This window comes from Saccoglossus kowalevskii, chromosome 21, assembly GCF_978046115.1.
Source record: "Saccoglossus kowalevskii chromosome 21, keSacKowa6.1, whole genome shotgun sequence".
Classification (NCBI taxonomy): Eukaryota; Metazoa; Hemichordata; class Enteropneusta; family Harrimaniidae; genus Saccoglossus; species Saccoglossus kowalevskii.
Window position 1 is genome coordinate 473,715 of NC_140661.1, and position 12,409 is coordinate 486,123.

Here is a 12,409-nt window from a genome sequence, read left to right on the forward strand (position 1 = left end):
ATTAAAGTTTTACCTACCTGTCGAATAAAGTCGGAAATTATAAATACCAGGATACAAACAACAAATCTCACAACAACAAAACGGTTCTAATCAACAAACGTAAATAGATTCGTCACCACTGGAGTGTGTTTGTTTGTTACTTGTTAACCAATGAAATACGAGTGCTTTTGATTTAAATACCCGTAAATAAAGTCTTCTATCATTATTGAGTTACACGTGCATATCGTTGAATACTGAGATGAATAAATATTGCTTAAAAAACCGGCAAGGTTTAACTAATGTGAAATACCCATCATGCACTGCCAGGTTAAAGGTCATCATCGAAGAGGGTTGTTTTCGTCTGCTTTATGCCTTTGCGCGATGCTCAAAACACGTTCAAAACAGCAAAACGCTCTCATGATGAGGGGTATATTTTGGTTGTTGGCAGTAAAACATAGTAGTAATAAGATATTAGGCTTCAGTGAGTGTTTCCTATGACGACGGACGTTCACAAATGTATTCTAAAACGGAACGTCGAATCATATGTCGATTTGAACGCCTCCTATAAATATTAAACATTACTCCAAGCAACCACTAGTGACGTCAGTCTATCACATCGGTGTTAAGTTTCAATCAACTCCTTTTTCGGACAGCAGCGATTCATTATTCAGCAAGATAAAACCACGAGTGAGTTAATTGCATATTCAATCCCCCTTTTATTTTACTGGGCCCCAGTGAGTTCGGAATTGGAGACTTGACAAGGACACATATCTCACTGGTTATCTGCGCCACAGCTATTTTGTGAATTCTTTTTTTGTAGATCCCTTTCAGAACACCGAGTGCCGCGCAGTCCGTCGCTTGCTAATCCAGATTGGGGAGGGGTATGATCAGAATGCTTAGGTAAGTTTGGGGTTTTTGAAAAGTTTTAATAGTTTCATTGAAAAGTTATTTCACTCCAACTTGAGTCGAGTCGGATGACTTATTTCGCTGTTTTTCAAAAGACAAACTCAACTTAAAGGAAGTTATGTATAAGTAGTCTTCAAACCCCGTAGGTACATATCTACACTTATAGATACAGTTAGGGATATTAATTTTGCCATTTCAAACAAAATCAAAGTTCAAAGTCGTCGGAAGATTATTTTTATTTGAAATTGAATACAGGCCAGATTTGAATGTACATGTCTGAACTGTGACATTTGTGAGGAACAGTTACTTTCTTCAGTGATGCCAAGAAATGATGGCAGTTTGCCGATATGGGGTTAACATCTGCATAGTCACATGCTTATGACTCACAGAATGTTGCTTCTCTATGGTAGCCTCATCTGTCTGTCTGACTGTCTGTCTCTTACTTGATGACTCTTCCATTTGATGCTGTATCTATTGTGTCTCCTCAGCTGTTCACAATTTGTTGCTCACTTAATCACATCCTCTTAATTTGATTTATTAGTTTCTTATTTTGTTTTTGAAGGCAGATGCTGAACACTGAAGTTTACATCATTGTCTAGCAAGGCGTCCTGTGGAATTATGTCAGAATGTTGATATTATAGATTGACTGAAGAAATTCCTGGATAAATTACTGATCTTACTAAGTGTCTGTCTCTCCCAATCCTGGAATTGTAAATTCTGTAAAGTAAATAATGTAAGTATCTAATAAAATAAAACTATGTTTAGATATTTTAGTTCTTTTATTTTAGTTTTATTATTTTTTCCAGTGTGTTTCCTCCACTTATTTTCCCCTATAAGAAACTGTTAATATTGCTCTGACTTTGTTGAGTTCTGGTTGATTTATTTATACATATTTTATTTATACGTATTGGAGCCCGATAGTTGTGAATGTCTATTCTATTGTCAAGCTATGAACCTATTAGTTGAATTTATAGGTGTTTTAATCCATGGAAGAAAAGACCATCAATTCTCTATTTTTTAATAATAACTCTATAATTTATCACTATTTATATTATGTTAGTAATTTGTGTGAGAATTTTCTTATTTTTAGAGGTAGATAAGTTGTACCAACATTGCCAAAGAAAATGTATTAATCGGCCATCTTAGATAACAATCTCCTTGTACTTTGAGGTACTGGCATAAATAATTAAGAAATTGATTTTGTGCTCAGTTATATCACATGCTTACTGTCTCTGTTGTTTGAATAATGATTTTTCTACAACACCATATCAAGACACTTTTTGAATAATGATAGGCTATTATTAGTTAGGAATGTCTGAAGCAAAGTATTTCATTCACCATTAATGTAAGCTGTAAACAAATTGTAAGTGATATAAACCATATAGCCTTCAGATGATAGCTTTAATGAACATTGACCATGAAACTCTTATTGCTGTCAGCAATTTCAACTGGTATATATTAAGTTTTCATTAAATAATATATGGTAGCAAAAGGGTGAAGGGAAATGCCAGTCCTTGTTGTTATCTCTATTGTAAAGTTTTTGGTTACGATAACTCAAACTGTTTATATCCAATTTTTTTGAAACTTAGTTTGGGATCTCAGCCAAGTTCATTTTTGTTTTGTAAACTTTTACATGTAAGTTTTTCCCCATATTGGTGAAAGTGTCATTTAAAATTGCCCTATTCTTGTGGTTATAATAACTTGAACAATGTTTATCTGATCCTGTTCAAACTAATTTTGTTAACTGTTAACCTCATTGTTTTAGTTTTGGTCATAAATGACACTTCTTACTAGCATTTACACTATGGTCACTTTTTAGCTCCGCTGTCGACTTTGTCGAGCGGAGCTTATCATATGAGTGATTGTCCGTCGTCGTCCGTGTCAATGTTTTACTTTTTCGACTTCTTCTTGAAAACTACAAGCCTGAATGCTTTGATACTTGGTGTATATGTACCTTGGGTAGACCTCTCTCAGATTTGTTCATTTCATGATGATATCTTCAATTCTCTAATTTTGGTGAATATTTTTGTCATTTTTAGTAAAAAGTGATATTTTCAACTTCTTGTTAAAAAACGCAAGTCCAATTGCTTTGATATTACATATATAGGTACTACATGTGGACCTCTCTCAGATTTGTTCATTTTGTAATGATATCTTTAATTCTCTAATTTTGGTGAATATTTTTGTCATTTTTGGTAAAAAGTGATATTTTTGACTTCTTGTTGAAAACCGCAAGTCCAATTGCTTTGATATTACATATATAGGTACTACATGTAGACCTCTCTCAGATTTGTTCATTTTGTAATTATATCTTCAATTCTCTAATTTTGGTGAATATTTTTGTAATTTTTGGTAAAAAGTGATATTTACGACTTCTTGTTGAAAACCGCAAGTCCAATTGCTTTGATATTACATATATAGGTACTACATGTGGACCTCTCTCAGATTTGTTCATTTTGTAATGATATCTTTAATTCTCTAATTTTGGTGAAGATTTTTGTCATTTTTGGTAAAAAGTGATATTTTCGACTTCTTGTTGAAAACCGCAAGTCCAATTGCTTTGATATTACATATATAGGTACTACATGTGGACCTCTCTCAGATTTGTTTATTTTGTAATGATATCTTTAATTCTCTAATTTTGGTGAATATTTTTGTAATTTTTGGTAAAAAGTGATATTTTCGACTTCTTGTTGAAAACCGCAAGTCCAATTGCTTTGATATTACATATATAGGTACTACATGTGGACCTCTCTCAGATTTGTTCATTTCATGATGATATCTTTAATTCTCTAATTTTGATGAATATTTTTGTAATTTTTGGTAAAAAGTGATATTTTCGACTTCTTGTTGAAAACCGCAAGTCCAATTGCTTTGATATATTATACATATAGGTACTACATGTGGACCTCTCTCAGATTTGTTCATTTTCTAATGATATCTTCTGTTCTTTAATTGCCATGTGCATTGCTAACAGCGGAGCTATCTCAGCCGACAGGCTGCTTGTTCTTTATATAAATATTATTGTATTGTTTTATGCCCAGTATATATCATTATTTATATTGTTTATATGGCCAAAACTGTTTCCACCTAAATTCCAAACTGGTTAAAATCCTGCCACCTGATTTTTAGTAACTCTTACTCTTTGCAGTTTATTCTATGGGGTGCCGTTTGTGCATTTATTTATATAGCGTTTTTTAGGGATTTAAGCTTATTACATGTTGTATATGTATACAATTCTGTGATTTCTCATTATTTATGAATAATGAGATTTCAAATCAATTATATAGAAATCATGAGTGAGGATGTTTGATTTATTTATAAATAAGAAGTTTTGTACTATTATATATAAATAACATCTATATGTACATTTTATTATTTATAAATAATTTTACTTTCATTACTCAAATGTTATTTAATTATGACTTGAGATATGTTATACATATAAAACAAATTATGAAGGTCGAGTTCAATGCTATAAAAATAATTGTTATTGCAGCATTTATTTACAAACTAAGGATCAACGTATTAAATTCTTTATTTATATTTATGTGATTTATATACAAACAATTGTGTTTCGTATATAATCAGAAAAGTGTGTAATATTATTTACATATTATGCAGCAAAGTGCATCATTTATAAATAAATAAATACCATTATATTTAAGTAAGCTTGGTATTTGTAAATAATAATACAGACTTGTAAATAATGAAGCACGAACATCATAGTGTATGAATAATTACAACTCGATAAATATAGCTCCTGCAGCCGTAAACGGTGATGACCCGGGGCATGAGGCTGATGAAAAAGAGTTCGTGCCCCCAACTATGATTCACTGTGACACAACAATCGCTATTTCAGAGCTCAAAATTTCCATATCTATTCGATATTGGTTCAGTCAGTCACCTGGGTCGTTGTACACAGATTTGCTGCGCTTTGGGTTATCACTCATCTCACTCATGATTTCTATATAATTGATTTGAAAACTCATTATTTATAAATAATGAGAAATCACAGAATTGTATACATATAATATACTTAATCCACCCCATATTATTCTTCGTAAATTTTACTATGTGCTGATATTATGATTGTGATACCAGTAATTATTTATTTGAACCTAACTCAAACAATTGCATTTCATTCATATTTAACTTGGATATGTATCAGGCAGTGTCAAATCTCAATTTAGTGTATCTCTATGAATATTGTTTTATAATTCTCTGCCACACTGTTGTTTTGCAGATAGTTGAAACAAGCTAAAAACATAAAATTGGTAAAAATGATATGTGGTTTTTGCTAAAAAAATATTAAAAGTATTCTAAACTTATGTTTTGGGTTCTGTCTATGTGTCAGATGCCATTTCTCAGACATGCCTGGACAAAGTTGGTACAATAATGGCAAAACATACACACATTGATTTGTTTTCCTTTCTGTTGACCTTTCACCAACCTTTGACTTTGACATATGAGTGATTGTCTGTTGTCCGTGTCAACTTTTTACATTTTCAACTTCTTCTTGAAAACTACAATTGTTATTGCTTTGATACCTTGTGTATTTGCACCTCGAGCAGATTTCATAGATTTGTTCATTTCGTGATGATATCTTCAATTCTCTAATTTTGGTGAATATTTTTGTCATTTTTGGTAAAAGTGATATTTTAGACATCTTGTTGAAAACAGCAAGTCGGACTGCTTTAATACCATACGTATTGTTCATTTCCAAGTGATATATTCAGTTCTTTAATTGAAATGTTTTTTGCTAACAGCGGAACTATCTCACCCGACAGGCTGCTTGTTTGTTCTAAAAATCAACATTTAAACACTAACAAGACATGAATGTCACAGTCCCTGTTATTTGATTATAAAATAGTACAAGGAACATCTGCAAACAGGTGAATAAATATGTACTCTTTGTGGTTACAACTCATCATAAAATGATTTCCCATAATCTAGTTTTGTACTGACAACTAAAAACATGTTCAGAAACTACTAAGTGCAACAAAACTATTTGTCATACATGTATACTTGCTCAAGAAACTGCATTCATAAATCTGAGTGAACCTTGATGTACATGACTTCTTTGTTAATTAAGGTCTTAGTATATTAAAAAGACCTGGGTCAAATCAAAGATCAAATAACTGCATTGTTTTAATTTGCATATTTTTGGGAGGGGGTGGTCATTATTGCCAAAGGCACATCTACTCGTGCCAAGGTGTAATCATACCAAATATGAATGAAATCGACACCATGGTGGTGGAGATAGCAGCAAATAACTGCATTGATCTAATTTGCATATTTTCGGGAGGGCGTGGCCATTACCGTCAGAAGCACATACTCGTGTCAAGGTGCAATCCTACCAAATATTAACAAAATCGGCTCAATGGTTGCTGAGATCAAAGGAAATAACTGGATTTAGCTATTTGCATATTTTTTGGGTAGGGTGTGGTCATATTAATAATAACCTAAAAGATGACTTCCGATAATAAGGAAGCTATTTTGAAATTGGGTTCTGAGAAATGGGAAATTGGTTCTGAGGTTCTGAGTTATGAAAAGTATACACTACCGATCGAATACATTTGGTAAAACTTGTGAATCAGAAATCAAGAATTCATGAATCTGAATTTAACAGAATCAGTTATTCTGAGCATGCTCAGTTGCTCTGTCAGTGTAGTAGAGAGAGGTAATTTTGGATAAAAAACCTTGAAAAGGACCTACTTAGGATTTTCAGATTTGGAAAAAAAATGTATGTGCCTATGTAACACATACTTGTTCATCAACCTACCAAGTTTCATTGACATCTCTGAGAAAATGTGAGAGATAACTTGCAGCAACTTGAAAATGAGAAAGAAAGTAAAACTAGTACTGCCCTCCTAAATATTGGTGCTTAGTATGAGCATGGAACTTGATGACTTACTGATGTATGTCAAATAGTTTAGTGATTTCCTTTAAAATAGCCAACTGGCAGGCATGTTTTTAGCTTCGCTGTCGACTTTGTCTAGCGGAGCTTACCGGTATCATATGAGTGATTGTCCGTCGTCGTCCGTGTCAATGTTTTACTTTTTCAACTTCTTCTTGAAAACTACAAGCCTGAATGCTTTGATACTTGGTGTATATGTACCTTGGGTTGACCTCTCTCAGATTTGTTCATTTCATGATATCTTCAATTCTCTAATTTTGGTGAATATTTTTGTAATTTTTGGTAAAAAGTGATATTTACGACTTCTTGTTAAAAACCGCAAGTGAAATTGCTTTGATATTACATATAGCTGTAGCTGCTTGTTATATAACCTGCACAACAGTAATCAATATTTTTCCTTGCTAGAATGATGTGTAACTTTATACGGGAATCCTGATAAAGTTCACAACTGGCGATTTAGCAGTATTAGGGATTGTCAACTTCCCGTGAATTTGATTACCTAACATGTTTAGGTTCATGCGCTGCAAGTTGCAGAGCACTTACCTAAGTGCCCCCCCCCCCAGCAAATAATTAAGCCAAGGCGGTTTCGATATTGAAATCAAGAAACTCTCTGATTTGACACAATCTGGGAAGTTTGAATTATTAAATGAAGTACAGGACGATGAAGCTAAAATATCCAAGAACCAACACATACCAAAACTCTCAAAAGTGAATATTCATGGTGTATATTAATTCTAATCGGACTGGAAGTGGGAATTTGTAAGTACTGTAAATAACATATTGGCGATCTGCTCCGCAAGGATTTCCTTTAAAATCACTTTTTGCGATCCGCTCCGCTAGGATTGGCCTTATAATCACTTTTGTAGGTTTGTATGTGTGCGTCTGTGTGTGTGATTTCCAGTGTTTTCACATATTATTTCTAATCTGTGATTTTTTTGGCTTGGCCAATTTCGCTCAAAATTGGCGGGTAGGCCACACCTTCACTTTAGTTATTGGAAAAAATCTGGAAAAAAAATTGGACCACCGTTGCCATAGCAACAGCCAAAAAAAATTTTTTTATTAGCTTCGCGCCAAATGCATCTCCTACAAATTTGGGATAAAACACCCTTGACATAGCTCATTCTACTCAGCTTGAGTGTGGGCACAAAGTTACGATTTGAATTTATTTTCATTACCGTGAAATTTGACCCCAAAAGCACGGAGTTCAGGCAAAAATATACTGTTTGTTTTTCTTATGTCTATTTTCATTACCGAGAAAATTTACCTAAAAGTGGAGGTAATTTTTCATCAGCAACAACTCTTAACTCCTCTGTGATTCTTTTGGCTTGGCTGATCTTGTTCAAACTTTACAGGTAGGTCGTACCGTCACTAATTGGAAAAAAATCCTGGCCCGCCACTGTTATTGCAACAGTCAAAAACTGAATACTTTCGACCCAAATTTATTACCTCCTACCAGTTTTGTAATTATAGCCGTGTTCAAATGATCATGCTTTTTATTTTGGCTACGTTGCACACTGGTAAGAGATCACTGGCGTCGACATTGTTACACTGTATCAATGTAATCCCAACGCAACTTTGAACTTTGAATGAACTGTAAATGCTGCCTTCAATCTAGAAAATACTACCGCAAAACGGTTGGAAATAATAAATTTAACAGCAAAATCTGTCCTAGCAATAAAATATAGTGACTAAGTGGCGAACTTCGTATATGGTGCCCCTGTGCCTACCGTGGCGCCGTGAGCGGAGCCAATCACAACCAGCCTATTAGCTTGTTTTAGTATAAGCTAGTAAGAACTTGTCAATAATTCAGTAATGGAATACTGTGCAATGACGCTATTTTCAGGGCCTAACTGATTCAGACTCCTATATTGACTATGTCCTGGGCTGTTTACTAGTACCAACCTACTAGTTAGTGTCTGACTGTTATATACAGCCCAGAACACGTCAGAATAGTAAAAAAAAAATCAGCTAATGTCAGTTGCCCGTGCCATGAGAGCCAGCCACAGAACCAAAACAATCTGTCAGCCTTCGCCGCCCACAGCATCGATATGATTTTATATTGCATAGAAATGAACACTAAATGCAGCTATCCCAGTCAGCAATTGAATCATAAATCTTAATGGTCCGTAAGTGAATGTTGTCAAGTTCGAGAGTGTGTTTTAACGTACAGCAACGTGAACATTATTGCTACAATTTTGGGCTTGAACATGTTCTATATTCACCCAAAACAACAACAACAACGAACCTAAAACAAAAGTAACCATCCGATCTAAATGACCTGCGTCTATGAAATTCGAGCCTTACCTGTATCTCGCTTGCGTTGTTCTACTTTCGCAGCCTAATCGCAGGTTTTTCGAAAAACGTCAAAAAAACACAAGAATTAGTAGAAATGTTCCTGTTTTGGGCGGATTATTGATAGAGAATGTCTTTATTACAAAAATGCTGAAAAACCGTAGGTTTTTGCCTTAGTTATATTTTTATTGGCGAAAAACTGCGAACTCGGCAAATTTGGCTGCACAACTTCCCTTTATCATATACACCCAGCGACACCGATGCCAGCTGACTGTGTACAAAACTGGTAGGTGGTAATACATTTGGGGCGAAAGTATTCAAAAATCAGTTTTTGGATGTTGCAGTGGCAGTGGTGGGCCAGGATTTTTTTCCAATTAGTGACGGCACGACCTACCTTTGAAGTATGAACAAAATCAGCCAAGCCAAAAAAATCACAAAAGAGTTAAAAAGCAATTCTTGGTGAACTGTAACCCTAACTTTGGGGTCAAATTTCTCGGTAATGAAAAAAAGATATCAAAAATTCAAATAGTAACTTTGTGCCCACACTCAAGCTGAGTAGAATGAGCTATGTCTGAAGTGTTTTATCCCAAATTTGTAGGAGGAGATACATTTGGCGCGAAGCTATCCAAAAATCAGTTTTTTGGCTGTTTAATGCTAATAAATATATATAATAAATATCAGACACAAGTTTCCATGTTGTTCCTTTTCTTGTCCTCCTCTTGCTTTCTCAAGCTACAATGTTTAACAACTCAACAAGTAGATATGGCTGCAATATTAATTTCAATGTTTAACTAGCATAGTGTTTAACATTCTCTGCATTTTACAGAGTACCTCATTATTTTTTATAGTTCTATTGTTTGACTGGGAATGTTGACATTATAAACAGACCATAACTTTTTATGTGATCTGTTTTAAATCCTGTTTGAAATATCATACTTCAGGATTTTGGTTCGTTATGTGTTGTCTCAAGGGTTGTGCTTAGCCTTACCCTTATGTTACATGTCCTACTTTATCATGGATTAATTTATAAATCATATTATCTCAAACATTAGAAATATGTTGTATTTCTTTTTATTTATTTTTAAACTGTTCATACCTCAATCTAATTGAGAGTTGACACTTTTTTTTCCAAAAAAAAGCAAACTTTGAAAAGTTTTTTTTTAATGTTCAAGCATGGCCATATGTACAATGCATGTTGGTAGACACAAATTTAGTAATTTAAAGTAAATGGCATTTTTTTTCACAATATATATCAATTATCAAGTATTATATAAATAATTTTTACAGCAAACACATTTTTTGTAATTTGTTTGATAATTTTGGAAAATGCACATAATGTTCTATTGCAGTATAGGGGTTGATTTTCATGTTTGAAAATTGATAGTCATTGTCCTCAATTATTTGAGTCATTTTTTTAGTCAGATATTTTATTTGTATTTTTTGTGTATATATTATATATAACATTATCAGATTCCAAAGTGATTTAGAACTTGTTCTTCAATGATTCGGTATTATTTGTTTATTCTAATTTTTCTTCATAAAATTGTTATATTTATTTTTAATTTACAAAATATTTATAGCTGAAAATAAGCTGAGTGAGATATAATCACAGAGTGGTTAAAGAGAAAATAACAAAATTCTAATACAGTTATAGAACTCCCCTTTTTTGCCTCTTTGTTTCATGTTATGTGTTCTAAAGATAGCCCAGGCTGGGCCATTGCAGGCAAATGGAATGTGTATGCAGAGTGAAGTCACACATGTGGTATGTGTATTATGATTAAACCCTTATAATAGACCATGGATTGAAATATATTGTGCATTAAAAGTACATTTTAGAGTAAAAATTTACTTTAATACATTTTTTTCTCATTCTTAGTCCTTGATTATTAAGTCCAATAAGGCGGACTATTATTTTTTTCTGTTCCCTGTGATGCTGTGTCAGGGTAACTCCAACTTGGAAATGTTCCATTAAAACTTGGCACAAAGATAATTTATATGAGGTCCCATTACATATGATAAAATTTTGTTTCCATCTTTTAGTACTCAATGTGTTCACACTGTTCTGCATTGATTCTGGCCACTTCAGTTTTGGTTATGTTCAAAATTAAGTTGTAACATTATTTGAGAAGCAGTACACAGATTGTGAATGGAGTCTTTTCTAATATTGTGGTCAGATTGAAAAAGTAAGTGGAAAAATTCATCATACTGTGTATTTTATGGTAGTACCGGTATATGATTGTTGTTCATAGCTAGTTTTGAAAAGTAGTCATTGTCAGTTAGTTTGCTATGTCATTTTACCCTGTATACTGCATATATTATGTGTAATTTGTAATTAGGCATTGGATTGTATCTATTATTATTTATAGACAGAATGGTCGTTTTGTGCACGTTTTCGACACGACTTATCAGCCACCTCAAGTGCCAAATCCATGAAATAAACAACCAATGTCAATAGAGTAGCCTAGGTGTTAAAAATGGATTAAGTACTGGCAAACCAACTTCTGCATAGGTATGTCTCTAAACGCTTGCTTCTTGGTTGATTTAGTCATCTTTTTTGAACTCAGAAGCCCACAAAACCTAATATTACATGTGAGAACGAAACAAATCCGTCGAGATTTCACGTTTTCGCGTGAAAGGGATGCTGGCTGTTCTCTCTCTGGATTCCCTCTCCGCGCAGTGTTCTCCCCAGGCCTTTCAAGCACCGCGGGCCCGCGTCGCTTGCACGAATAGCCGCGTCGCTTTCGTTTCGCACGCGATTCTTGAAACCCTGTCCGCGATGCTTAAGTTGTTGTATTGTTTACAAGTGTCAGCCTCATCTTGCACATCTTTAAAACAATAACATGTATTGATCGAAGGGTAATCCTGTCTTTGTTAGCCTTACAAAAACAGTGATAAAACGGAAGTCTACAGGAAGTCTGTCAAGGGGATCGGGGCCTGCAAAGTAATAATTTGTCCATTGCGTCGGGAAGATCTACCCCGATTTGCTGCACTGCGGTAAATTGCGGTTTTTACTACTCCATCGCTGATGACAAAATTACCAAGAATTAAAAAAAAACAAGTGAAATTAAGTCACATTGGAAAAAAATCGTAAATAAATGGAAGCAAAAATTATTCAACTGCAGACGAGAAGGCCGAAGAAAAAACGAACCCTGACCTCTAGAAATACCTCATGCATCGAGTGCCTCATTACCGAGGAACGCCACTGAAGTGACGTAACGCATGGTGACATCGAGACCAATGCATGCTGGGTTACAAGGGGGATTCCGATCGAGGTAACAAAGATGGCGGCGCTGAGTGCATGTTTTTCCGCGA

At 34.1% G+C, this 12,409-nt stretch overlaps 1 protein-coding gene across 3 annotated transcripts in view; it reads left to right on the plus strand.

The window, feature by feature from the left end:
- Positions 1-572: 572 nt before the first annotated feature.
- Positions 573-12,409, plus strand: part of LOC100372040 (kelch-like protein 40) — a 28,600-nt gene continuing 16,763 nt past the window's right edge. The window contains exons 1-3 of one of the 3 annotated variants that reach the window (XM_078012642.2): positions 573-666; positions 800-879; positions 1,448-1,618. The gene's annotated coding sequence lies outside the window, so the exon portion shown is untranslated. Of the gene's footprint in view, positions 667-708; positions 880-1,447; positions 1,619-12,409 lie in introns of those variants that run through there. The other 2 variants (XM_085495461.1, XM_078012643.2) reach the window with 2 other exon arrangements.